General features: G+C 43.4%; 1 long non-coding RNA gene across 1 annotated transcript in view; it reads right to left on the bottom strand.

The window, feature by feature from the left end:
• Positions 1-1,528: 1,528 nt before the first annotated feature.
• LOC104950302 (uncharacterized) overlaps positions 1,529-5,257 on the bottom strand; it is a 12,183-nt gene continuing 8,454 nt past the window's right edge. The window contains exon 3 of the long non-coding RNA XR_798902.1: positions 1,529-1,635. This is a non-coding gene — a long non-coding RNA (uncharacterized lncRNA). The remainder of the gene's footprint in view (positions 1,636-5,257) is intronic.

Genomic DNA, 5,257 nt, shown 5'->3' with positions numbered 1-5,257 from the left:
CAATGGATTTCTATGAGATTTTATTCAGACATACATGGTTTCCAAAAAGGTAAAGTAAATCAAAAACTATTGAGAGGATTGCCGCAAAGTTTGGTAAGACATTTGGGACTACAAGAGGATAAATCCTTCTGACTTGGGTCACTTTTCCTTATGCGCCACAAGAATATTGATTTACTGAAGATTTTTCCACAGAATTACATGATTCTTTGAGGATGAATCCTACCAATTGTTTATGAGTAGTTGATTCTCTTTTTAGCAGCACCGTGAGTTTGACATGTGTGGTTTTCAGTGAAATAATACAGCAACTTTTAGATGTATTGGACAACCTGCTCCACTAAACTGGAACACAGGCCCAATTCCAAACAGACCCCTTCTCACTTCCACTCCGTTTGCGCGTTTACATGGAGGGTTCGACACATTAAGTGCAATTCCAAACCAATTAGTGGGACGTAAATGTGTGTCTTTAAACCCTCCGACAGCAAGCCAGCTTTGGACCTGATTAACCTGCTGTTGGTGTCATGAAGCAAAATAAGATTAACATTTAATATTCAGACCTGCAAACTTTAACACTAGAACCGCCAGAGGTCGCTGTATACCTAAAACTGCCAATCGGTAAAATGTACCCGCTATTACAATGCATTGATTTTCAAGGTACAATGTTCTTTTATTCATCATACAAGAACAGTGAGTTTGGATCGCACAGGGGTGAAACTTATACCAATAGAATCTGTGGACTGTGTGGAGCTTTTCATATGATATAGTTTGTGCAGATAGTATGAAGTATTAGCAACGGTAATGCCTCCTGTCTTTTTCTTTTGTCCATTTCTGAAATATGACCGGCTCTCGATCTATCCATTTATCCATCTATAACTATCTATATAACAATTCAATTCAATATGCTTTATTGCTATGAATGTCAGTTGAACAATATTGCCAAAGCGTCAAGGATAATACAATTGATTAATGATATGATGAGAAAAATTCATTCATTAAACAATTTACAATAATATATTATTATTATTACAAAACCGCAAGTATCAAATGTAAAAAGAAAGAAAGAAAGAAAAGAAAGACACATGAAGTAGAGGAGTAATCAGAAGTGAGCTGTGAGGAGATGAACAGCTGTTAAGTGTTGTTGTTGTTGTCTCTAGTCTTAGGCTATGACATGCGCTCCCATATTTTGCTGCTTCTATGGTGCTGGCACTATTTTCTCCAAGTACATGTTGCATTTTATTCTGGTCAGACAGTGAATCAAAATCTTGGAGTTTACATGTTATCTTTGTAAATAACTTTGTTCTAATGTCTTGGTATGTTTGACAGTGCAGCAGGAAGTGTTGCTCTGTCTCCACCTGTCTCTGTGGACAGAGCTGACACTCTATCTCTCTCTCTCTCCATCTATCTATAACTATCTATTTTTCTCTTTATATCTCTGTTTCTCTCTATCTATCTATCAATCTATCTATCTATCCATCTATCCGTTGTGTCCTTTAGCAAGACACTTCACCCGACTTTGCTCCTGTGGGTAATGTCCACAGTAATGACTCTTACATGTCTAATATGTGTAATGTGTAATTGTAAAGCGCTTTGAGCACCTGCAAAAACGCTCTAATACAAAATGTGATGCATTATTAATATCTATATCTCTATCTATAAGGAACCACAGTAGACAAAAGGCATTGCTATAGCAACACGTCATGTTTATGTCTACACGCAAAATAAATAGCGCGAAAATCGCTGCATTTTCTATGAGGTAAATATTACCCGCTGGCGCTAATGGGTATGAATGGCAATTTATTTGGCGATTTTTTTCAATCTTGCTTCATATTGAACATTTTTAACAACAGAGGGTGCTACATAACACACTTTCAGGAAAAATTACGGACTGGGAGACAAAAAAAAAAGTTACTTACAATCAAAAAACAGCTGCGGGTAAAATGTACCCATTGTTCTAGTGTTAAAGGCTATATTGTATTTTTATTTACTTAACATTGTGTCTATGTAGCAGCCAGCTTCTAGCTATGTAAAACATATATGTTTGTTAATTGTTTTTATTAGCATTTTGAGTATTGTAAACCCCTATGTTGCATGTTAATAATAATTGTATTTACTTGTTATTTTAAATATAATTTGTTTCAAGGGTGAACATTAGCTTCTTTGCTTACTCTGGCGAATTTACAGAAATGTCTATTAATGTGCACTGTCCCAGCCAAATGTACTAAAAAATAAATAAACTAGCAAACTTTAGACTTGTGCATTTGATTGTAAAGTGTTGTATATTAACAGGGGCCGTAGGAAAAACTAAGCAGCTCATAGACACAAGATTTAAAAAATAAAATACTTTTTTAATACAAATTTGAAATATTTGTTCTAAAGATTTTTGAAATATTACTATCATAATCATTATTACTATTATTTGTTGCTGTTTATTGATTATAAACCATGGTTATGAGAAGTGACGACAGTTCCTGTGTCTGCTTAAGAGATGGGAGTTCCCTCAGTTTTTACACCCCCCCTCCTCAAAGAAGGAGCCCCATTCAGCTGTAAGTGTGAGGGGGAGTGTGTAGTTTGGAAATGGGCCACACTGCACATCGACACAAACTCTGATGCTAATGTGGAATCTGTTTATTAAAACCCTTTATCCATGTGTTTAATATGAATAGGTCAGTTTGCAGATGCCTGGCCACACGCTCTGAATTACAGCAAACACCCACCGAGTCAGACAACCACCGACTGCATTTCAAATTAACATTTTTTGAAAGCTCACTGAGGGAGGGGGAGGAGGTGGACTCTCAGACAGTTGAGTCCAATTAAACAGCCTGTGTGTGTAGGCATTGTGACAGACTTGTAGCTGCTGCAGCCTGAGCATCAAGGGAGTCCCTCAGTGTGTGTTTGCATTATGGAAATGTTACATACAGCAAGCCCTTAACGCCTAAGGCAAATATTAATTATTCAATCTTTTTGGCAAGACAGGCAGCGCAATCAAATAGCCTGCTTAAAACACTCAACACAAATCAATGTAAAGCTGGTAGTATTTTGCATATTGAGACAGTATATAATCACACAACTGAGTCTGAGAGCAATGTATTCCCAGTGGGTGGATGAGCAGTGACTATGGGATATTTTCAGCGATTTCACAGATGTTAAAGATTGCAAAAAGGAGAGAAAGCTTCTTTAAAGAGCGACTTGCAGGTTGTTTTTTTTCTACATTTATGCTTAAACTTGCTTGAAAATTACAATCAAAAAAGTGAATGTAGGATTTGATATGTTTTACGAGACATAAGGGCAGGAATTCAGAGGGAAAGGAGCAATTTTGAGCTCTGCTCTTAAAAACGGCTTTTTTTTAAGGTCATACGTCAAACGCTTCATATTACATCACAAAGGGTAAACATCGCCGCTCTCTGACCGCGGGTATAGTTAGTAGTTGCGTTGAGTTGAGTGGTTGTGTTTTAGTGAGCTGGTATTTTTCAGTAGTTTTACATTGTATTTCACCATTTGTAATCATGGTGCAGTATTGTGTTTGTGAAGGTTGCACAAATACCAGGACATCGAGTCCACAGTTTCCCTCACGGGAAAAGGACCGGAGCTAGCGTTCGTTCCTGGGTGTGTTGTGCATCCACCTCCCTGCAGCACATACTCTCCACAGCTTTATCAGGAAAGCGTATTACATCTCTCTCCCCCGCCCCCCTTCGCTGCTCTCTCTCTCTCTCTCCCCTCTGGTACATGGCACCGTAAGACGTAGTGTGGAGTTGCATTAGGTAACGCTGTGGTGGCTGTACTGCTCCAGCCGTCTCCTTTTGTGTCTTATTCGTTTCCCCATGCTGTTGTGTTTGTGTGTGCTGGTGGCTTGTCACTCCTGGCTCCCGGCTCAACCTTCACTCACCTGCTGCAATCAGCTGTGCCCCTCCCCCGACTACACAACCTGTTTCCTATCAAGCCATTTCACATAGCGAGCAATATAACGGAGGCTCCACAACCTTTCTCCAGCCAAGATCGTCAATATCAGCGTACTCTCGCGGTTCTCTCCTCCGTACACACACCGTAGTGTGGAGTGGCATTAGGTTAACGCGTAGATACGGCCCAAAGCATACTGAATACTTGCCGCTATTAGTTCTGTTATGGATGCAGTGGCTTGCTGCTTTTCGATTGGTGGAAGGGAGCGGTCCAGTGTTCTCGGCAGGAAGAGGGCGCTCTGGTAGAGGACGCACCGTTGACGCCAGCAGAAAAACCATGTATTTGTTGAGTCTACCTGACTGGGATTTGGACTTCCTTTAAACATGTGATTTCCCGGCCTGCTAGCCCCAGGCATGGCTAGCTCCCCTGTCTGCCCAAAATAACCCAACCTGGCACCATAGGTCCTCGGGTGGGTTCTTCTGAAGTCAACCCGGCTTTCTGCCCCGTTCCTGCTCCTGTCCAGGAGTTCGTATTCCGGAAAACTCGTCTGGTTAGGAGAGTCCACGGATGTATTCATGGCGGCGCTAAGATGAATGAGTCGCAAGGCCAGGATAGGCAGGCCGAGCCCCAGCAGTCCATGGTCCGGCTACAAGAACCGGCCCACACAGCCATGGTTCCGGCCCAGTTTCTGGCCCACAGCAGCATGGTTCAAGGCCCCAGGTTCATGGGCCCCAGCAAGCCATGGTTCCGGCTCCAATACAGGCCCTGCAGCCATGGTCCAGCCCCAGTTCTGGCCCCAGCAGGCCTGTGTTCCGGCCTCAGTTCTGGCCCAGCATCATGTTCAGCCCCAGTCTGGCGCCCAGCAGCCAAATTGTTCCAGCCTCAGGTCCTGGCCCCAGGCAGCATGGTTTCGTACTCCAGCTCCTCGTCTCGGCCGACGCCAGCCCCGTGTCTGTCGGTTATCGCGGACTCCAGGCACCTCGTCTCCTGTTGGCTTGTCGTCCGACGGCCGCTCCCCGTCGTCCTATCGGCACGTACGTCCGGCCGACTGCTAGCACCATACGTCTTGACTGTTGGTCTGTCACCCCGCACGCCAAGCTCCCCGTGTCCTGTCAGGCATACCGGACCGACACAAGTTCCCTCTCAAGTCTCCTCTCTCCTGGGCCTTGTGCTTGTCAAGTCTCCTCTCGGAGTCATCTCTTTCAAGTTCCTCTCCAGTTCCCCTCTCAAGTTCCCTTCCGGTTCTGTCTCGGTCCCCTTTCTCGAGTCCCCTTTCAAGTCACCCTCCAGTTCCCTCTCGAGGTCGAGTCCCCTCTCGAGTCATCTCTCAAGTCTCCTCACTCGAGTTCCCTCTCAAGTTCCCTCT

The sequence above is a fragment of the Notothenia coriiceps genome, unplaced genomic scaffold (genome assembly GCF_000735185.1).
Source record: "Notothenia coriiceps isolate Sejong01 unplaced genomic scaffold, NC01 NC01_scaffold00017391, whole genome shotgun sequence".
Classification (NCBI taxonomy): Eukaryota; Metazoa; Chordata; class Actinopteri; order Perciformes; family Nototheniidae; genus Notothenia; species Notothenia coriiceps.
This window is presented reverse-complemented; position numbering and strand designations above follow the sequence as displayed.